This window comes from Corvus moneduloides, chromosome 5 (genome assembly GCF_009650955.1).
Source record: "Corvus moneduloides isolate bCorMon1 chromosome 5, bCorMon1.pri, whole genome shotgun sequence".
NCBI lineage: Eukaryota > Metazoa > Chordata > Aves > Passeriformes > Corvidae > Corvus > Corvus moneduloides.
The window spans coordinates 18,783,975-18,807,361 of record NC_045480.1 but is presented as its reverse complement, the minus strand read 5'-3'; the positions used below and the strand labels follow the sequence as shown (position 1 = coordinate 18,807,361).

Here is a 23,387-nt window from a genome sequence, read left to right as displayed (position 1 = left end):
GGGTGCCCCTGCAGGTACCACCAGACTTCAGTGAATCATCCGGAGGCTAAAATGCCCTGGGGGCTGGCAGAGCCTGCCCACCACACACCAGGTGGTGCCAACCCCCTGCACCCCAGCATTCACAGGCAGCAGCAGAACGGGGGTTCTGCAGGCCCCCCTTGGTGCTGCCAGGAGCATGGCTTCCTTGCTGCCCTGACCTTCTGCCATGGCTGACGTGTGCGCGTACCAAACCAGTTCTAAGATTAAACCACAGGATGCAGGATTTCAAAGTCATTAATTACAAGGAGTACAGCAGGATAAACTGTAAAAATCTCCATGTTTCCAAAACAATACAGGAGAAATACAGCTTCTTTTCAGTCTGTCTGATATCTGTAGGACTGACTATGAGCTGAAGACACCTAAGGAAGTTAGTTGCATCCTACTGAAATCAAGAAAACGGGGAAGATTGAGCTAGTTGGTTAGACTGTGAATTATCACAAATAATTAACAAAGTAGAACGAAGATTTAAAGATCATTATATGACTCCAGATGTATTATTGATTTTATTAATACATAAATACAAATCAAATTTGCAATGCTGCAGTTCTGAATTAGTGTGAATACAGATGTCTTTCTACAGAAAAACATTTTGACCAGAGGTGCTCTTGCAGTTCTGTTGTTTTCCTGATGTGTATTAATTCACCATCTACGCTGCCAGTGATACACTCACACCCCAGCCTGTAATTCAGTGACTGAGTTAGAGCTGGTTTTTTCAGCTAGTCTACTCTCTCATTCATTAGGCTCTTTGAGAAAATGTATGCTGACCGGCTTCACCTCTACCTGTAAGTAAAATGTGGTTTTGGAAAACAGAGAATGAAAACTCATTTGATTTTACAAAACACAAGAGAAATACACACTTAATTATGCACATTTTTCTTACTTACAGGGAATATGTAACAGAACAATGCTTAAGGAAATTTCAGACTAACTATAACAAGGTACAAAAAAAGAATTCATCAGCCTACTATAAAAGAAATCAACAAACTGCACATGACCTCTTGATAAAACAACCACTAAAAATCCATTTGCCATTGTAAACCATCCCATTTTACTATGTATTAGGAAAGTCTTTGTCCCAGTGACGACCACACACTATGTCAAATAGGAGGAAATATGGACAGAAATCCTTAACCTATAATTCTACACACAAATATGTGCACACAGGAATTCTGTCTATAGCTAGAGAGAGGAGTTAGGAAATTAATTGATTCACAAATGTAAAGCTGAATACCATATAATTGCTATTTAGAGAATTTAGTGACAGGTAGCCTCATTCTGGTCCTATATAAAGAAGGTAAACTAACTTTGTGTTTTAGTAGCTTACAGACTGTTCATGGTCATAGGCTATAAAGATAATACTTTGGGGCTGTTTATTCAAAACATTGAGAAAGTTATACACTCTTGAAACAGAAGATAGTCTAAAGGCATCGCCAAAGAACATGTAATCCTAAAAAATAGTTATCTCGCCACGTTGATATTGATTTGGGTTGCACAAGTTCTAGTTGTTGTGGACTTAGTCTAGCTCTCATACTACTATCATTTTGCTGTTCCATAGACTATTTTCCATAATCCTCATCCTGAAAATAGACTATTTCTGGCAGAAATTATTGAAAATAAATTCCATACAAATTGCCTGAGAATATTTCATTGCTCAGATCCAGAGTGGCTGACACCTTTTGAATTTTTTCCTCTTAGGAAATTACACACAACCTTTTAATGCTAAAGTTCATTAGTGCTTGGATATCATCTTGATGAGCTTCATATAAATGAATGGATGAACAGATAAGTCGTAACTAATGTAATGAGCTTATAGCTGTTATGGAGGTAACTGAAGATATCTCATGGATGATAATTAATTAGAGAATTTTGCTATGATTTTATTTATTGTCAGTCTCAGTTCAGGATTTACTCTTCTTTAATCTTAACAAGTGGTGTTTCATTTTTAATGTTCTAGACTGCCATATCTTTTTCTAGAAATGCAGATACCCAGACATTCTTACTACTCACGGTTTCATTATCAGTTTGTTTTTCTCCCCATTACTGGCACTGACCTTGCCAAGGCTAAGCACATGCATAATTTTACTAGTGCGATTAGACTCATTAAAGCTAATGGGATTAGTCAAGAAAGTAAAGCTACTTCTGTTTAACTGTTTGTTGTTTGAGATAGTGCTGCTAGAATCAAGATCAAGTCTGGAAGGAATTCGGACTGAACAATAATTATCATTAAATGTCATACAAAGAGAAATTAAAACATTTTTCTCTTGACCCAACCCTGATGTGTGATGAACCCAAGGTGGTTTTACACTGGAAGTAAACAGGGATTTCCTAACATTGCTTTTTCTTCAAAAGATGGGGCTTGTCAAAAATGAGGCTGGTCTCAGAAAACTTTACAAGGTAGTTTCCCAAGTCTAGGGTGAAATTTCTAAATTAAAGATAATGAGACATCTCAGCCACCAGCCCTACAACAGAGGCTGAGTGTAACCTAATAGCAGTGTTGTGATGCTGTGCCCTGGGAGACTTTGGGTCCCCCCAGGAATATTTCTTTAATGTGGGGAGATTGAGAGAGGCAAACCCAGAAGAGGTTTCTTCCTCTTTCTGCACAGAAATAGGGAGATTGCGCTGAATTAAACAACATAAAGGTGTCTGGTCTCGCAGAGGAATGGTCTCACAGTTTGAACATGGGTTTATAGCTTGGGGGTCTTGTGTATAAAATCCTCAAGAGGTGTTTAGGCCAGTATAAAGTGGGGAAAAAGTCTAAAGGATTTCCTTGCCATTACTCCTACCCTACCTTTGTTCCCCATCTCGAGTGCTGCAAGTCTGCTGTTCTTTGACCTGCCAGCTGAAAGCCTCCGAGAAGCATTATAGCAGCCAGAAACACAATGTTTAGAGTGCAGCTGGTTTTCAGCCCTTTTCTTTGACAGCCATCTCAGCTAGGGCTAAGAGGGGAGGAGCATGGAGCCGTTATTCCATCCATTCCAAGGAACTTCCCTTCTGGACCGTCAGGACAATTTTATGGAGACTGGTAACACAGGCCAGACATACAGTGGGTGATTGTTAACTCCAACTCACACAATTTGTCATTTCTGACCTCTTATGAGCTGCCTCATATAAAAAAATCTGGCCTCTTACAGAATCAAATGCAAACTGCTCTACTATCATTCCAAAAGCATTAAATATCCCATGGCCTTGGTGAAAACATCACTTGTGGACTTTCACCCATTTTATGCCTTCCTTTCAAAACAAACACTTATTTTGGTTTCTGATAAATACAAATGACAAGTAAAATTTATTTAAGCTACAGAGAGGCTATTTGTAGTCTAAAAGTTAAAATTCTTAGTTAATACTGACTCCTGTATCCTGGCTTTCTCTGTGCAGAGGTTAAAAACCAGCAAGTCCATCACTTCAAAGTCTAATATCAGGGGTGATAGATATTTTTAACTGTTACTCACTTTTCTCTAGGAAAGCAACTGATCTGTGCCCCAATGCTCACAATTTTATTAACATTGGAAAGAGCCATGTGGTGTTCATATAGTGTTTAATCTCCATGAAGTCTCAGAGCCCAAGGTTTTCTGATTACTGGCAGAGGAGGAGGACTGGAGTGACAGTTAGGGGTGCGCCGGTCCCTACTGTATATACAGCTGTTGCTGCGCAGGGGAGGGAAACGCAGGGTCTGGCTGGCTGTTCCAAACAAAAAGAAATGGCACATGCTATTACTTCCAGATCATTGCAGTCCCTGCACCACCATCTGCTGGGGGTCAGAGCAGTTGTCCGGGTCGGCGTCAGTCATGCACAAACTCAATGCCTTCCACCGAGCTGCGCCCAGCAGTACATATTTACAAGAACAATAAAGCGAACCTGCTCCCTGGACACAGGCACCACAATGCTCCATCACAGTGGGAACAAAGGGGCACAACGAAAGTTGATATGCATTACAAAGGAGGTTCTCGGGGATCACAGCTTTGTGATTTCAGGCTGTAACACAAATTGACGGGAAGAAAAACTGTCACCAATAAGCCCAGACCTAGTGATCATTGTATTTGTAATTGACATAGCATTGCTGAAAGGGTGCCTGGGTCTCTATGTTTCCCCTTTTCCTAATGTCAAAGTCATCTGTAGAAAATAGTTAAATGGGAAAAGCTTTGATGATAAATATTGAAAACTTGGATATGTTATTCTGTAACAGCAGCAAGATAATCTCTGCCACTTACCCCAGCTTGTCCATGCAGATCACTTTTTCTGGGGCTTATGCCATGTGCTGGAGTGAGATGTGGAGAGCCCTGACTGACATAAACTGAACAGTTCCTGGAAACTGGATGAGTACAACTGTGTCACTGTGATGTTGAAACCAAATGAGCAGTTTTAGCATCTCTTTGGCCTAACAACAGCTAGTGAGTAATTCATTTCTCCTGCTAAAAACGGCTGCTTCTCCACCACCGGAGTGACACATCAGGCATTACTGTCGCTGTTGCTACTGTCAAGGGTGCTGTCCTGCACCCTTGGCTGAACATACATGCACAGGCATGACACCCTTGGGGCCTAGAGCTCGAGGTGGGTTTCCTGGCGGTATGTTAAGACATAGAGGTAAAAAGTACAACCCTTCTTTTTGGTCTGGGCTGGCTTGCTGCAGAGCTAAGTCCAGTGTTCTGGTGCTGCATCAAAATGGAAGTAGGGGAGTAATGGAACTCAGTGCAGAGCATCTGCATTGCTTGGGACAAACTCAGCAGCATTCAGTTGAGTTTATTAGTTTGGTCTCAGCATCAGCACTGTTAAAACAGGCAGGAGTGCCAGCATGGGGTGAGAGAAATAGGCAGCAGTTCTGGAAAGCTATAAAAAGGGCAGGTGGAGCTGCACTCAGAGCATTTCTTAAGTGAGGCTCATTGCCAAATAACTAGAAACTATGCTGTACTAGCAAAAACACATGAAGGACCGCTGTAGTCCCTGCCTCGCATAGCTACAGTGTCTGTCACAGCACTACCACATACATAATCGTTGACATTTCATCTGATAATTAGTGGTTTTGGCACAAGTAAACACACTCTTGTTAGGTCCTATCCTCAGTTGCTTTTTACTAAGCATCACTCGTCATTTTTGCATAAAACCTCTCCAGTCCACGTAATGTTTGACAGCCTTCTTGGATGATTTGCCTGAAACATGATACGAAAGAGGAGACCTCCAAGTAGCTGCACACACATGTCTTCCAGACTCCACCTTCCTGGCCTCACTGGCACCAGAACACCCCAGCTGCTGGAGCCGCAGAGCTGGTTCTGGAGCCTGCGAGGGCATGCAGAGCAGCCTTTGCTTGTTTTCTTGGAAAACCTCACCAGCTCAGTTACATATCTGTACTTGGAGGACACTTTCCCTGAGCCATTCCACACAGAGCTGAACTCCATGGGTTTGTACTGCAATTAGGCAGGCTTTCAGCAGTGGGTCAGAACTAAAAGAAATAATTTTTTTTTACCATCTGGTCCTGTGGAACTGAGTTTGAAGTAAAAGTTGCAGAAGAGTAGTCAATGTATAGCTTAGATGCATTTACATAATAAAATGTATGCAAAGTGTAAATAATTTTGGGAAGGAAAAGGCAGGGGATGGGAAGCTGGCAAAGAGGCTCTGTGAGGATATTAGTAATAAAATGAAAGGACGGGAAGCCTTCAACCTGTAGGTAATTGATGTAAATCTGCTCCAAATGTGTGGGGACTGAAAGTCATTTCCATTAGTAGTCCAATGGAAGTGATTGTCCTGTATGTCTAGTCCACCATAGCGATGTGATACATTGTGGAAATATTTCAGTGCCTGCTTGCACCTGTGCTGGAGGCTTTATTCTACCAGCCAATGACTAGATTAGCGAAGGGAATAGAGTGGGTTTCTCAGTCATCCTTCTGGACACAGTTCAGATATTGAGGAACTTGTTCTAGTAGAAGGTGTCTCTGCCCATGGCAGGGGAGTTGCAATTAGATGGTTTTTAAGGTCCCTTCTAACCTAAACCATTCTAGGATTCTGTGATATTCTTCACATAATGCCAGGGAAGTTTAGAACTTGTTTCATGTATTCTGCAGGTAAATAAGGGACTTCAGTATTCAGGAGGAACTTTACAGGCCTTGTGGTCACTAGCAAATGTAAACCACAAGAATAGATACATTCTGACTAATAAAATAAGTTTTCTGATAAAAATAAAGCTTTTACTGAATAAACAATCGAACATGCCCTTTTGGTGGAATATTCCTCCTCCTCAATCATATTGTGGCATATTTAAATGCTGCCCTGGATAAACCATATTCTTAACCTCTGTTTTGTAAGTCTATCATTGTGGGAAAAAAAGAGTTCAGTTATTTTTCTTAATTTCATCAGTAGATGAAATGAATCTATACCATGTCCAGCCCACTGGGTATCCAGTTATGCATGCACCTTAGGAGTCTAATGTTGAAACCCTGCAGCATCCAGAGGCTGAGTGGAAGCTTTTTTGTTTGGGTACTTAAGTGGGAGATGAGCTGCTGGGAAAATCTAGCCCAGAATAACAGTTTAACTTTTTATATGCCCTCTTTTATTTCGTTAACATTACCCTTTATCTCCAAGGTTGTAGATATGTTTTTATAAAGAGTATTTCTGCGAGTTACCAGACCTCTGGGCAACATAAATTCAGCCCAGATCAGGCACAGTGTGTTGAGTCACACAGCGCACATAATACATACACATCATGGATGTTCATGCCAGCTTTATTCTTTATGCTGCATCAATGACAACTATGGGAGGAAAAGTGACATTTGATCAAACTCAGATTGCACAGAGGGAAGGCTTGGCCTTTTTGAACAAATTTAATCTTTTACCTTCAGCTGTGCCAATTGAGTACACTGCAAGAGACAGTGAGGTTTTTGATGTGGGATTAACTGTTGTAACTTTGCATTTACTGCTTGGTGGAGACTTGTCCTGATTTTTACCCCCAGACCACTTATGTGCTGTTTCTTAACATATCTGCCTTGAACTCATTTTCAAATCTACTAACCTGTCTTCTTCCAACCTAGTCTCTGAATTGCATCTGCAGTAATGTCTGCCAGTTTCTAATGCGTAGTGGCCAGATAAATGACCATTAGGAAACAGTGGATTCATAAAATACAATTATGTATTTTTATGAATGCAATGTTTTAGTGATTTACAGCTGGCCTAGGGCATATATATGGTTATTGTGGACTTCTGTTGCTTTTGTACTCTATCCCTTCTCACTGCTTACTCTACCCACTTACAGCATTGTATTTTAGCCCCTTGAATTTGCCTGATTGAAGAAGTCTTTGCAGTGGTATTTCCTAAGCGTGATATAGGAGGTTCCTCAAACATATTGGAGATACTTAAAACTTCATGAGGGAGCAAAAGCTTTTAATATTTAAGTATGTTCCCATTGTTTGTGGTGTTATTATTTTTGTTATAGAAATCATCTAAAAGGAATATTCAAGGGGCTGTCTTGCCTTAATAAACTTAGGAAACTTTTGTCTTGTCTCTTAGTTGATTACAAATGCAGCTGAAATTACTCTGGTTTTACTTGCACGTTTTAAGCCATTGCATTGTGTTAGTGACTGAGTAGCACTTCGCTGAGCAACAGAACTGTGTTCCCTCAACTTGAATACTGCTGCAAAAGTAGCACAAGAGAAAAATGTCTTTAAGGTTCTACAGAAACTCTGGCTAAGCTGCAGTAGTGGACTGGAAAGAGATGTGGCAGAGAGAGAATCACGGAAGTTAAGGAAGAATTGGTAGAAAGGCAAAGGGAGGGACTGTTGCTTCAGTAAATAGAGAGAGGGATGGCTGAGCAGACAGCATCAAATTGCTCCCCATCTCTGTTCTGGCACTTGCAGATCTATTGAAAACAGGCCAGAAGGACATGCTGAATTTGTTTCTCCTGTGTGCCAGCCTTTTCTGCAGCAGCAAGAGAAACCAATCAGTGCTGCTTCAAAAGCAGCTGGAAACTGAGAAATCCCTGGTCCCCCGCTGCCTGGCAAGCAGCAGTACAGGGTCTTCTCAGTTTCCAGCCACTACAGAGGCTCCATTGACAAAATGTGTGCGGCATTTGAAGGAGCACAATGTGACAATGAAAGAACCTGAGGGAGACAAAACAAGGAATGGGGAGAAAAGAGGAAAGGGGGGAGAATTAAATGAGAATGAGGGAGCAACTGAAGACAGGAGGACAAAAATCAAAAGAAAAATATGCTAATCATGGCAAAAGGGGCAATAAAAATAAATCATCCTTGTCATATTTGACACCTCTGAATTGGTTTATCGAAGAGTATAGTTGTGATAGGAAGACTAGAGAAAAAGAGGTAAAACTTTACTAATGTTTGCTTTCATTGCCTCTCTGAGATACAGACATGCTTAATTTAGTCCCCTACTTTTACAAATACTGTTGTGAAGTACAGACTGGAAGATGCCAGATACCACATAGGGGACCACGTGGCATTGTGAATGGGACAGGTCCTAACCTCATCCTCTGTTTCTGAGAGAAGCAGAAAGATTTAAAGAGCCCTGAAAGTCAGAAGAATGGTGCCTTACTGTTGTCAGAACAACCTGGAGAGAAAAAAAATGCTGCCCAAAATAAAGCCAGGGAGCTGGCTCATTTTCTCCTTTCCCTTGTACTTCATTGCATTGGCTACGAGAATATGTAGCAGAGTGGAAATCAGAGTATCGCCAATAGCTCAGAGCAAAGCAGCATGGCCAGGTTTTATTTCTTTTACCTCTGTCTGCCTGTGCATGAGGTAGGGCATCCAAGATGGTACCAAGAGCTCAGGGATGTGCCTGTGGTACATTAATCTCCCAGCTGTTCCCACTTGCGGTGCTTGTTCAGGATGAAGGGAGATCTGGGGGTGCCAGAACTGAAGTTAGTTACAAAGCAACTAAACTGGAAGCGGCTTCCCAAATGTCCTCACATGGCTCATGGAGTTTTTAGTTCATGTGTCCAGCCCGAGCTCCTTCAAATTAAAATCCCCTGAAACATATAGGGGGTGAACACTGTGTCTTCAGCACCAACTTTTTCACTCCAGATAGCTGCTCTTACTTGGAATAACTTGGTAAGGTAACATGCAAAAATGAATAGTACTTGGGAGAGAGCACTGGCATCTACAGATTTTCTGGGAATTCTTTGTACTTTTGGAAAGGTCAGAGAAGTGCACCATAAAAACTGAGATAGAAGAATAGCACTGTTGCTGTTAGTTTCAAGAGGCAATATCAGTCAGGAACCGAGAAGGGGGTAAATTTTGTATTGCCCAAGTTGAAGATGGGTTAGCTCAATTTGTGTACATTTGCATGAGCACTGCGCTGTCATCATTTTAAATGAGCTTATCTTTTTAAGCAAAGGAAGGCTTCTGTCCTGATGACAGGAATTTTGCAGTTAATAATGCCTTCTTAAAAAATTCTCATAATTCAGGTTTAAAATAAAATGCTTCCATTTGCTCTCTTAGTTTGACAGTTATTTTCAGTCTTGAGAAATTATTCCTCTAAAGTAGTTACTGCTGAGGTAAAAAAAAAAAAATCTGTTTTTCCAAAGCAAACTTAATTTGAGCATGACCCATGGCATCTCCACAATCCCTAGTATTTAGAACAGTGATCAATTTGTCTTTCTCTGTAGGAGTAGTAGGCAGTGTAGAACTGATTTTTTGTGATATTTGTATTAGTGAGTTCCTGTCTGTTATAATTTTGAAAGAACCTACAGATGCTTTAGAAGTTGTAAAATGAGACCACCATCATGTCTGTCTGATCAGGAATCACCCATTGTGTAGTAGGTTAAGAATAAGATGTTTTCTTTTTTATTTCATCTGTTCAGTTCATGTATAGTAGATCAAAATTGGAACCATATTTTCAAATTTACTATTTCAGATTTTTGTCATCTAAGTTAATTTATAGCAAAAGTATCTTGCTTCATCTCTAAAATCTTAGCTGCATTTTTTTTGTCATAGGAGGAGGTCATAGCAAGGGCTGCAGAGGAACTACCAGCATGATAAACAAACACATAGAGATACCTCTCAAAATACTGGGCAAAAAGCTATCACACTTTTTGAAATTTTTTTGCCTTTTTATGTTTGTCTCATGGACTGGGTCTGATTACATTAATGAGTAATTCATGATAACAGAAACAGATCACCATATTGAAGTAGTTAATGCTGAGAATCAGTATGTTTGTTAAAAACATTACAAGGATTTGAACTTCAGGCTACCTTTAACTTGATCTCTTGGATTGGCTCTTCTCACCATGCAAGCTGCCCAAAAGCTGCCCAAAGGCCCACTGGTTGGTTTGGACTCCTAACACCCTCGCTGGAGTGCATTTCATGTGCACTGAGCAGAGCTTCTGCGTTAGTTCCCTGCAAAGGGAATTCAGTGCTTCTGTGCACCAAAACTGCTCTGGGAGCTGAGCCAGTGTGCAGTAAATGGGAACAGTCAGGGGGTTTGTTGCAAAACTGCATTGCTGCTCTGAACCAAAATGGTAATAGATAGGCAACCATATGTATTTTTGTGACTTTGGGAAGGCATTGCATATTTTTCTCTAGCGTGCAAACCGAGCAATTTGCATGGTAACACTCAAATGTGTATTTGTATACTTCTCTGGCCAGCAACCTCTGGTAAGTTCTGTGTGTTGGATGATGCAAAGAGAAAGCAAGCTACGCTGAATCATTATGTAAGCAGAGAAATCCTTACATGTGTTCTTTACATGCAACTCAGAATAGTAGATTTTATTTTATCAAGTGATAAAAATTGTGGTTTTCACATAAAAAATATGAAAAACTGGTTTCCTAGGTTCAGTTCTCCAAAAAAGAGAAAATGATGGGTTTGCCAAATCAAGAAAACAGATTAATTTTCTGTGATCAAAGAAGACCCTGTCCTACGCAGGTTTTCATGAGAGTGCATAAAGAGTGAAGAAAAAAGTCTGGAATCACGTAGGCTTCATTTAAAGCAATGTGCTTGGTATAATATAGTACACTGAGGTATTGATCATGAGATCAGAAGTCAGTACTTCTGTATGCTAATTTTGACTTTGTCAGTGATTTCAGATTTTGTCAAGTCATTATATGCAGTTTCCTACCTGAGCAAAGGAATATTAATCTTTAGAAGAACAGAAGAAAGAGTTCAATACTTAACAGTTTACCTTTCTCATTTCCAGTTTATTTATTTGAGTGAATCAGTATTTTGCTCTTAAAAGGCTGCTGAATTTCATTTACTACTGCTGGCTAACTTTTTGCACAAAATGTTTTAATTTTGATTAGTCACATTCATTTCTGTAATTTCAGTTCCTTGGCTGGATTGCTAGAGCTCAGACAAGGTTCTTCTGCAGCTGTTGGTGTAAGTACAAAATCTAATTTCAGTTAATTCTTGCTTATATGTTTTTTGCATTTGTTCTCAACAAATGATCAGGCACATTTTGAGTGAATGCATATTTCCAGAAAGCCAACAGAAAGGAATGTAAAGTGAGCTGTAAAAAGCATTTGATTGCTAAAAAAGATAATTCCTACAGTAGTCTACTCCAGTGGCTTTGTGCTAATGCTCTTGAATTTCTTCCACTGGGGTCTGATCCATAAAGGGATTTGGTTACTTAAAATAGCAGTTATGTCCTAAAGTTCTTAGTATGTGCTGTTAGAACTTCATCTCAGCTTCTGTTTAAGCTTAATAGAGTACACCCATGTTCACACCTCAGATTATACCTGCAATCCGCCTTTCAGGCTTTACTACCTGCCCAAGGGAATGGTGACACCTGAAACGATAGGCACTGTAGGAAATTCAAGCAAATGTGCTCTGCTGCAACCAATATGCCTGAGCTCACTGAGAGCCTCCTTATTCTGATCTGGGGGCTTTTTTTGCCACCTGTGATTGTGCATTTGCACATATCCAGAGCTACATCTGTCAGTTTGCAGGTTCCTGCTGTAAAGACCTGACAGATAGACCAGCTCTGGTGCAACAATGCTGGGGCTCTGCAGAGGGCTTTGTTTTGTATGAGTGCACAAGCAGGAAAGATTTCGCCTTGTAAGAGGCTACCATCCACTTCTGTGCAATATCCATTTTGATCCATATTCTTGCTAGTAATATTTTGAGGATAGTGTCCCAAACTGTACATTTCCTGTCCCCAGATGAGAGGCTAAGTTTGCCTGGAGAGTTGGAAGATGCTCCTTCCTGAGGAGCTGTCGGTCAGCTGTGACTCCAAACTCCTGGTATGTCACACTGTAGCGGGTTGAGTTCGAAACCAGGCAGAAACACCAATTAAATGTAGTGGTTTTGGTTCAAAATATTCATTACTTACTTATTTTCCTTCTGTGAGATAAGAATTAGGAGAAAAGCAAAGCAGGCACAAACCTTCAACAGTTGCAGTACAATGAAAGAGCTTTATTACTAATAGAATTAAAAGTAAAGAGAAAATAACAAAAAAAAATTAAAGCAAATCCCCCCCCCCCCCCTTTCCAGCACTTCTCTCCTTTTACCTAGCTCACACAAGGATAACAGAACATGGGATGTTAGTCAGTGTTCCAGTTCTTGAAAAATCTCTCCCTTATACTTAAGGAAAAAAAGGTTTTCCTTCAGTTGCACGTGGTTCCCAAACTGCTACTAACAGCAGACCCGCCCGGAAACAAACAATTTGCTGTGTGTAGAACATCTCTTCCATGAAAAATCTCACAGTTCCTTCACACTGCAAAACATAGGCCATCACATGGGGTTATTAATCTTTTTAAGGATAAGTTCTTTTGGCCTGCACACAAAGACTTTTCTTCGCCACAAGTCTCTAACAGCCTCTTACTACTTCTAAATAGCCTGGCATAGGCACTCTTCATAATCTTCACAGGCCACACGAGGATTCTCCATCCCCCCATGTTCTTCAAATGGATTAAAGAGACAAACAGTTTGTGGTATTACAGTTTCTTACCACGGCATGCAAGAAGGTTTTTAAGCTGCACGCCAGAATCGCGGCACCGCCCTCTTTTCTCCCGTCGCCATTTCCAGCTCCGTCCCACGGGACTCACTTCTCTTTCTCTCTGACTCTGAAGCCGCTATGTTGAAGAGTGTTCTCATTCAGGCTTTACGGTGGAGAAAGCCTCGCTCCCTCTGTGCTGCTGGCTGTGTGGTGTCTTCTTCAGTTCAGCACGAAGTGTGCTGGCTGCAGACAGGAGGCTCTGCCGGCTCCCGCTGGCTCCGCCGGCTCCGCATGGAGAGGAGAGGGACCCGCCTGTCCCCAGAAGCCGCGCTGGATGGGTCTAGCTGTGAGCAGTCCATGGCTGGTTTTAGCTGCCTGCGGCTCTGGGACAGTTCCCCCCCAGCGACCCAGGGTCCGTGCCGCAGCGTTGGGAAAGGGGGAAAGGGGGGAAGGGGCAGTGGCCCCGGCCCGACGGGGCCGGGAGGCTCGGAGCCCCCCCCACCTTCCAGCAGGCAAGCTCCGACAAAAGGGGAACTCCCGCCTTTCTGTGCGGTTTAAATATGTAAATTGTGAGAAGCGTAATTGGTCTTAAAGACTGTCCATCAACTCAGGGTCAACCCAATACACACACCCTAATTAAAACCAGCTTCTAGAATCTTCTTTTTCACTCATGCCTTGAAATACCATTCTAGTTTAGGAAACTTTCAGACACAGTCATGCTCAGCTCCTTCCTGAGTCTGAGAGAACTCAAACCTATATTCATCTGTTGGACATCCTCTGCCTCTGGGCACCTTATCTCCCTTTCTAGTCCTGGTCTTAGAACAACATGAGTGTATTTGTCTCCTCATAAGGAGATACTTTTGTAAGTTTTCCACCTCAGTTTAGCAAAATCAAAAGTTTCCTGATGGTCTACAGATAGCTTCAGATCTAGTTTTTAATCTGAACTGGAGGCTGTCCACAGGAGTGTTTAGAGATAAGGTCTCAGTTCAAAACACCAAAACACTGGGAGCTTCATCTTCAAGGTGTTTCTGATTTTCTTCTTTTAATGAAACACAAAAAATGTAAAGTATCTCCCCTTCCACCCCAGGTTTACGGCAAGAGCTGCAGGAATTACCACAACTGCATCTCTCAAATAGATGGTTTTTTTAAATTTTAGCAGACTTTTAAAATTTCAATTTGGTCATACTTTTAAAATTTGATCTCTAAAGAAAGCTTGCAGAACTCCCTAGTAATTATTAATGGGTCACCTGGCGTATCATGGAGATCAATACTTCTTACCCTCAACCATTAACCATTACATCACTATTACAAGTGAGTATAAAGAGACAGACAGCTCAGGCTTTTACTTTAGCACAATCCATACAGATTAATTAAAAAACAGGCCCAGTACAAAATTATGCGAAAAGAAAAAAGTCCAAAGCATGAAAATAAGCCGAAAAAAGTCCAAAGCATGAAAATAAGCCAAAAAAAGAATTACATCATTTCCTTGTATCTTCCCTAAGGACAAGGAATTGGAGAGTATGAGTCAGTCTCAAGAAATGAAATAAAAACAGCCCAGCTTTTAGTGACTTTTTCTTGTTCTTACCTTCTGGAGCAGAGCAGGCCATCCAGTACAAGCAGCAGAAATCTGGCTGCCTGACAGGTTTTAAAATAGGAGTGAAGGTGCACTTGTGGATAGCTTGGCTTTCTGGTTTGTGACAAGATACAGTGACCAACAAAAGTGGACTTGAATATGGGACAGCATGGTCTTGTGGATACCCCATCTCCTGCTGCTTACAGTCAACTACAAAGTCGGTGTGCTCTACAGCTATGGGTGGAATATTTTCAAAGCTCTCTGTAGTGAGAACACACATTACATGTCCTTTTGGATGCTCTAGCCTCTTCTTTATACCTCTGCTTTCCAGTCTGCAATACAGAGGTGCTGTGAGGATGAAGCAATGGATGACTTATAACTACTTTCTTTGTACAGGGACAGCACATTTTGTCCGTGACTTATCACTTTGGCATATAATTTTACCATGTATTCACCTTGCTCTCCGTCCAACATCAGTTTCAAATATTCTGGCAAATTACATTTAATAATGAAACATATTTTCCTGCTTAATAGTTCTGTGAGAATTATCTGGAATATTAATGAGCTTTCTACTGTGTTGGTATGTTCACTTATTGTGTAATATATACGTGTTGGTATTGTCCACTTCTGCTTAAAAAAAGCTCAGGATAACAAAGGATCAGCTGTTTGAGCCAGGGGTTCATTTAACATCATCATTTGCATTTCCTTTAAAATCAAGAGTATTCACAAGGTCAGTGTCTCCAAGGATACTTTGACAGCATAATTCTGTGTTGTTTACATTCTTGAAGAAAACAAAAAAGGCAACACAACATATACTTTGGTCACTCCAGTGCTTGTGAAGTCTTTCAGTGATCAAACCTGATAAGTTTTAGAACTGCCCTAGAGCATCCTAGGTCAGAGTTTATAAAGCAGAAAGCTTAGTTACCCAGCTCAAGTTTCATCATCCCCCTGTCCCTGAGATTTCATTTCAGAAGGAAAAGATTTGGGGTGTACTTTTGCCCATATTTTAAACTTTTTTTTTTCATTTTTGGTTTTCACCAGTGATTTCTAGTCTCTTCTGTCTTTTTATATCAAGTTCTGTCCATGCTCCAAATAGGTAGTTTGGTGAGCATAAAGACATTTAAAGGGTTTCAACCAAATGAAAAATGTGTGTAGAACTGATGGAAGAACACAAGATGAGAAAGTGGGAAAGGCTTACCTGAAAGTATACATATAATTTTTAAAAATTGTTTAAGATCCAACCCGTCCCCCACCCCCCCCCCGAGATTCATTTGACTATATCACAATCTCACTTTTCATTTAAAAATAACTCCCTCTGAAGAGATACTGATGTCCCTACTGGTGCCTGCATGTACAATGTGAAACAATACCTGTGAGCAATGCTGATGTGCATCGTGAAGTTCAACAGTGTTCAGTAGCTTCAGGGCTCCCTGACAACTTTATCATGTTGGCCCCATGCACCAGGATGAGAAAAATATGAAGACTGTATTAAACCCTCCAAAACCTTGGCTTTTGCAGTAATGATCTCTTTGCCTCTGTCAGCCTACGAGGGGCAAATGGGAATGAACCATGGGATGGGTGTGAGAAGCCAGGACCATGCAATTTTCGTGTCATGCTGTGCCTTGGGCAGAAGCTCCCAGTCATCTGACCCTGTCCTCAGCATCTGTTTCCCCGAATTGCAAATAGTTCCATTACCATCATGCTGTTTTATGTCCTGTAAATGCAAATTTGCCCTATGACAGAACAAGTCCTATGTCTGATGGAGATTTCACCATCCCGTATTGTGTGTGTGCAGGTCCTGCGTAAGACTAAGAAAAACCTACTGATGTGTACTACTGATTGTTTACATATGTTATCAGAGGGAAAAAAAACAGGAAAGGAAAGCTGGCAGCTTACACTGCCAAGAGACCTGGCAGTGGCTATAATCACATTTAGATCATTTCCAGTCAATAGGCTTTGTCTTCTTTTTTTAAAAAACCTTTCCTAGAAAGTTGCTGCACTGTTCTTTTTACTTTGTTACAGTCAGTCCAGAGGAATACCTGCAATGGCTCCTGTCCTTACAACCAAAGCAGGCAACATCAGGAGATGTTTCCAGAGAGAAGGTGGAAGGTATGGTAAGATACTGTGCTTTGTACAAGTTCAAAATGTGTAATGCTACTTGGAGCTGTGATTATGGTTCTGTGTGACAAAGGTCTTTCAGTGATAGTGAAGTCAGGGACTTGTGGTGCAAATAGAAATTGGTGCCAAAAGAAGATAAAGTTTGGAACCTGGGCATATTTCTCATCTTCAGGTCAATCTCCATGATGGGACTAAAAAATATGAGCACTGGAGGACTGGGACTCCAGCTGCCTGAGTCTAGGAATTGCCTGTAGTAGAGAGAATGGTTCCTTAGCCAGCTAAGCCAGAAAAGCTCACAGCTTCTCTGAAACAAAATACTAGAGGGAATAGATACCAAAGAGAGTTTAATTTGTGTCTAATTAAGTGTGTTTAAATCTGTCTTCTTTCAACTATTCTGCACCCATTCAAATGTACATGTGATACTGGAAACTTTGTTACAGTGAAATAAAATTGCAAACTTACATCAGCATCTCAAGTACTACAATTCCAGCTAGTCCAGGCCCAAGCCTTGGGAGTCCTTTACTATTAATACAAAACTGTTCTCATAAGGTTAAGCATTTGGGGACTGAAGATTGCAGTTTTTGAAAATGCTGATTCATTTTACAATAATGGCCTTAATATTATCTCTGCCTGAAGAGATACAACATAAGCAAAAACAAAACTTTGATATCTGCATAAATATTAGACTTTCTATTAGCATCATCCAGAGAGAAAAATAGGAAGTTCAAATGCAAGCAGTCACAGAGATAAGGAGCTCTAGTACGAGTTCTGTGTGAGAAGATGCAGTGTTACTGGAATCAACATTTCTTCTGACATCTTAGTCATTAGAAGCACAGAGATGGCAATGAATGCTACAGAGGAAGTAGGGCAGTGATAAAATCACTTCACATCCAGTATCAGATTCCAGGTGTAAAACCAAAACAGAAGGATTATTTTCTGTATGCATGTAGAAAAGTGACAAAAGCTATCTGCTTTTGACATCTAAATGAGACACACTGAGGACTAAAGTTAGCACTGAGGACTAGTTTTACTAGGTTTTACTTTCCCTTCCCTAGAGAAGGGAAGACCAAATAGCACCTATCAGATGCTGAAGTAGCCAACAGGTTATAGCATACACTCCTTCCCTCTGCCCTCCATAACTACTTGGAAATCATATGTCGTAAGGTCATGTCAGAGGTTCTGGCTGTTAGGTCACATGCTCCAATACAAAAATGCAAGGCATAAAGTTGTCAATGACACAAGGAAAAACAAAGTAATACTTGTAGGCTGAGATATCAAAGGAAAACCACAGCTGAAAAGGAAAAAAAAATGCTGTGCCGTCAGAACTTGGTGGAAGCTATCATCTTCTGCTGTGTTTTCCTTGTGAGAGGGACAAAGATGTTTTCTCCTAAAGGCTGGCAATAGTAGGACAGACATTGGTGTGCAGAAATTTCATATTCCAGACCAACAGAAGTGGAAAAGAAAATAACCTTGAAATAAATGGACTTTCATGTTCAAATCTCCATCCAAAAAACCTAATCCTGGTCTGAGCTACTTCAGATAGCAGCAGTCATTGGTGCCTGACTCTCAAACATACCCCTATCTGTGGACTTTTTACAGGTTTGAGAGTAGGGTGAAAGGTTGGATGAGCTAATTCTGGTTGAGGTTACCCTGGTTCCCCAAAGCAGGGTGACTTGGAAGATTTTTGAGTTTAGCTCTTCTGAAAGAACTGTCTGACTTCTTTCCAGGAGAAGAGTGAAAGTGGACCAACACTGTTAATCACAGAGAAACCATCATCTGCCTTGACTTCACACTCACAACTCCTGCAAATGTCAGATAGACTGTGGCTCAGAGCCAGCACATGGTAGTGGCAGCAAGAACTTCTTTCCACTAGTTTCTTTAGTTCACCATTTCCCTTACAGATCTGAAAAAAGAATGAATCAAAACTAATTGCTTGCTTAAGAAGTAATACTGACTTACTCATTAAACTTTGTTGTGGCACTAGGCACAGGCACTTGAATGGTCTGGAAAATATGAAAAGAATTGGCTGGGGAACAAAAACAGAGCTGATACGTGGCAATGGCAGAAACAGAAGTAGAAGCTATATAATAAAGGCAAATTCCTATTGAATGCCTCTTTGTCTTGCTTTAAAGAAATACAGAGAAGCACTCAAGATGTACAGATAACTAGGCAGCGTTTCTCCCTGCAGAGCTCAAGGAAAGAAGGAAATGCTTCAAGGGTTAGTTCCTGAGTATATGGAATATTGCTGGACTGAAAGCAGTCAGCTGGAGTTCATCCTGATAGTCCCCCAAACCATTTTATCACAAAAATGTACTGTAATCAGTAAGAAGCAGTCACAGTATTTTCCCACCACATTCATGCTTTATAGGCACATGGGGGAAGGGGAAGAGTGTGGGGTTCATGCTGCATGTGAATGATGAGCTTGGTCCATGTTTAAAAAATGTTTTTTGTGGAAAGAGGAAAAAAATAACTACGGTTGCATGTGAACTTCAGCTTTCCTCCTGCCTATTGATTATTTGTTCTATTTGTTAGGGCAGTGTTGCTTGCATAGTTGTTCATATGTTGCACCAAAGGAATAAAGATGAGTCAATAAATGGATGGATGCTACATTCTGTAATGTCTTTGCATCTGCTTCCACTGCTACATTACCATCTGGGGAGAGACTTTAGAAGCATCAGTCCTTCTTCACAGGCTGATCACTAGCTTGGTGAAGACAGAAATTAGAGAGGTAGGAAATTAGAAGCAGCAGAATATTAAACCTTCAGAGAAACTTACATTGGCTACTTTCAGAGATAAGGGTATTGATTTGGCCTTCAAGCAAGATCCACAAGAATGCAGTTTTACATCTGCTTTCTTTTTCTGCTAATCTGGGTCTTAAATTGAATCACTGTATTTCAGTGTGATGTTTTGTAATGTTTTTGATATACATATTTTATTGTCTCAGTGTAAGGATACAACTGTATCATCTTTAAAAAGTAGACACTTTGTGCTTCAGCTTACTTTGCAGTTTAGTTTCAGGAGTACAAGCGCTCTCAGTTTGTATTCAGTTCCCACGATGGACTGCTTTACTTGGGTCCTTTGAACAGTGACATGGAAAAAGAATTAATTATAGTTGTAGTAAAGTCAAAGGCAAAATGACCCATTCAGGTTTCTGGTTCAGGCAAGTTCTTAGACTGTTGTCCTTCTATTAGTTCACTTCCGGCTGACACATGATATATAAATAGTTGTTAATGTGTGATGACCCAGTTATTAGAAAGAAAATCTCAGTCTTGGCCATGGCAAGATAAGTAAGATGAGTAGGAAGAGTTTTTATCTTATGTTGTAGCATTAAAAGTCATAGGATTGATGGCATCACGGCAAATTATTTTCTGGCATATTAGACACACATTTACTAACTCTGTGAAATTATGATACAGTCTGAAGCATTTGTATTTTCCTCTTACATAGTGTGTGCCTATGGCCAGGATGGAAGAATTGATTCAGAGGTCAGCTAGTCAGTTTTTTAAAAAAAGAAAGTAAGAAAACGTTTCTGTATTTTTTTCTACTCTGCTCTTGTGAAACCTGATCTGGAGTACTGCATCCAGCTCTGGGGCATGGTCCTGTTGGAGCAAGCCCAGAGGAGGCCATGAAAATGATCAGAGGTCTGGAGCACCTCTCCTATGAAGACAGGCTGAGAGAGCTGGGGTTGTTCAGCTTGGAGAAGAGAAGGCTCTGGAGACACCTCATAGCACCTTCCCGTACTTGAAGAGGGCTTAAAAAAAATCTGGAGAGGTACTCTCTACAAGGGCATGTAGTGGTAGGTCAAAGGGTAATGTCTTTATACTTGAAGAGGTAGGTTTAGATTGGATATCAGGAAGAAATTTGATACCATGAGAGTAGTGAGTGAGCACTGGACCAGATTACCCAGAGGAGTTATGGATGCCCCATCCCTGGAAGTGTTCAAGGCCAGGTTGGATGGGGCTTTGAGAAACCCTGGTGTAGGGGAAGGTGTCCATGCCCATGGTGGAGGGGTTGGAACTGGATTATTTTTAAGGTCCCTTCCAACTCAAACCATTCCGTGATTCTTTGAAATCTGTCAGACCTGAAGTGCTCTTTTCTGGTCTTGGTGGGTGGCAGAGGCATTGCTGTGAGGTTTCTAAGAGCCTGTGGTCCTAGAGCCCACAGTTCCAGAACACCCCACTGCCCAAGCTGTCCCTGGGGCCAGGGGGTATTTGGGATCCTACTGCAGCTGAGACCAAGGAAGCCTTGAAAGCTTTGACTTTTAACTTTATTTTGGCCTCCATCTTTATAGCAGTCAGCTCACAACCCCAGCTCAAGCCAAAATTTGCCTGCCTGCCAGATGTGTCCTGACAAAGAGGGGGATGCATTGCTAATTCAGGTTGACCCGGGCTGAGCGTCCCAGGGTTTCCAGGCTCCCAGTCCATGGGGCTTTAAGGATTACACCACCATTTAAAGATACACCTCAATCCAGTTTTAGAAGGCTCCAAAGCTGACATTTGCCTGAACATCTAGCATTGCCTTGGTTTCAGTGCTGGTTTATCTACCTTCTGCAATTAGCAGTGTATAGGTTTAGATGATTCTGGGGTGCTATGGTTACCAAACAAGGAAGCCTCTGCAGCCATTGTGCTGGGTCAGATGAGTAGGAAAAATAGAGCACAGCATGACTGCTACCATATCTCTCTGCAAGGCTTCTGAAAAGAATTAAAAATAGCTTCCTGCTTTACCAGGAAACTTCCTGTTATTTATATAGTTCTCTCTGTCCCCTAAGGCAAGGTGTTAAATGAAGTGTATTTAAATGAAATTGTGTCAAGTATTATACCTCCATGAAGTTGAACAAATTCTCACTGCCATTGCTTCATTCTTATGGCTACTAAGAGTGGCATGAACAGAAAAGCAAAATGAGGAAGTTTTCAGATGACTGTTTTCTTCTAGAAATTCTTGTTCTTATATTAAAATGAATTTTGGAGTGGGGGAAGGGGGGGAGTCTCTTATGTAGTGTACCTTCATCACACTGCATGTGCTTTCAGCTGTCTATTTTGCCTCCACCTAAGTACTCAGGAATAGGGCCTTTAACCTTGCAGATATTTGAACCTTCAAGGCTTTAAACAAGACATGCTGGAGTATTATTGCTTTTGACTGTTAAGGTAGAAAAGAAGTGTGGTGTGGCAGAATGGTATTTGGCACTGTGAGACAGTGGGGCTGAAAATTAGGAGACTTATTGTATTAAAAAATGTTATTTTTTAATATTTTGGTTTTCTTGGCAAGTGCGTCCATCTCTGTATTGTCAGTAGGATAAAGGCTATTAGAAAGTGTTTGGAGTAGCAGGACAGAAAGTTTAGTGTAGGTTCTGTTGCTGCAAACTATTTTTCCTGGTACCAACTGCATCTGAATGTGCAAAGATACAAGCATGGGAATGGGAAATCTGGTTCCACTGGCGTGTAACAGGCAATAACAGGCAAACTGTTACTTTACTGGTGCAAATCCAAGGAATCCAGAACTCCAGAAAACAGCAACTAGCAGGTATCTGTGCTGTGGCTTTTATTTGGGAAGTAAAGGTATGAACACCAAGATATTTTTCTTGGTCTATATTACCACTGTAAGAGATTTGCTCACTGGGAACAGCTGTGTATAGGTTCTTATCAATTTAAGTGATAAACAAGAAGAAGAGTATCAGAAGTCTTGCACAAGTGTGTATTTCCTGCTAAACTGTGTCCTTTCTTCTCCTCCTTGGCAGCAGTAGATGGAACAAATCTTTCCAACTTACTGAGGTGCAGTAGGTTTTTCTGCTGAATGTTTTTGTTGCCTCTCCCCAACTGTTTTGGCTTTTGAGGTAAAATTTTAATTTTTCAGATCTGTTAGGATTTGGCATGCATGTTTTGTTCTCCTTTTCCTGTGTTATTGCAGAGTGTTCCCTTCTTGCTTACTTATTGATTGGCAGCCAGATAATGACACTCAAGAAGACTTTTTTGCCATGTTTTTTTAGGAATGTTTTTCCATGGTAGAAAAACCAAAGGCAGTGAAATTGAGTTTAAAAGTTTAGCATTCACAAGCATTGGTTTTGTTCAGAATAACTTTCAATTTTCTTGCTTCAAAATACAAACAGCCAGAACTGTTTTAACAACAATGGTGTCATAACCAGTCCCAGATTTGTTCATTGATGTCCAGCCTGCTTTTAATTGTCTGAGTGTTATAAAAGTAAATTCAAAAGTTTTGAATTAGCAGTGTTTAAAAATCTGTGCAAATCTGGAACTCATAAGGCTTTTACTGAATGTTTGTTCTAGAAAGTTACAGCCATGTCAAAATATATTCATTTGTGGCCATTGTAACCTTGATTTTGGCCTGAACTGACTTTGTACAGAACTGAAGAAATTATGTATGATGTTAAGAGAGAAACCAAGCCCAGAACTCAAGAGGATGGTCAATGCTAGATGTGATCAGGGAAACAGAGATGCCTGATAACATAAGAGCGGTGAGGAAACTGTAACCATATTGCTATAAAACAACACATAAACAAAGGCACCAAACGGATGGGGTTACTGTACTTTTGAGAATTGTGCATGAAGAAAGTATTGCTAATTTGGGTTGCACAAGGGCTGGAAAAAAACCCATATGAATTTGTGCAGCCACCTGCCTAAAGTCAAATGAAAGTTATTGTGCAGCTAGGCAGACAGAAAGGATGATAGCTAAGAGTATTAAAATGAAGCAATTCAGCTTTCCTATTACAGCTACAGATATAAGGCATAAAGTGAAAGAATAATCAGGGAGAATTTGAAGCTAGCAATCATTAGATCA

General features: G+C 40.7%; 1 long non-coding RNA gene across 11 annotated transcripts in view; it reads right to left on the bottom strand.

The window, feature by feature from the left end:
• Positions 1-13,840: 13,840 nt before the first annotated feature.
• LOC116444786 overlaps positions 13,841-23,387 on the bottom strand; it is a 74,731-nt gene continuing 65,184 nt past the window's right edge. For 10 of the 11 annotated variants that reach the window (XR_004240499.1, XR_004240492.1, XR_004240493.1 and 7 more), the window contains one exon: positions 13,841-19,671. This is a non-coding gene — a long non-coding RNA (uncharacterized LOC116444786). The remainder of the gene's footprint in view (positions 19,672-23,387) is intronic. The other variant, XR_004240500.1, reaches the window with a different exon arrangement.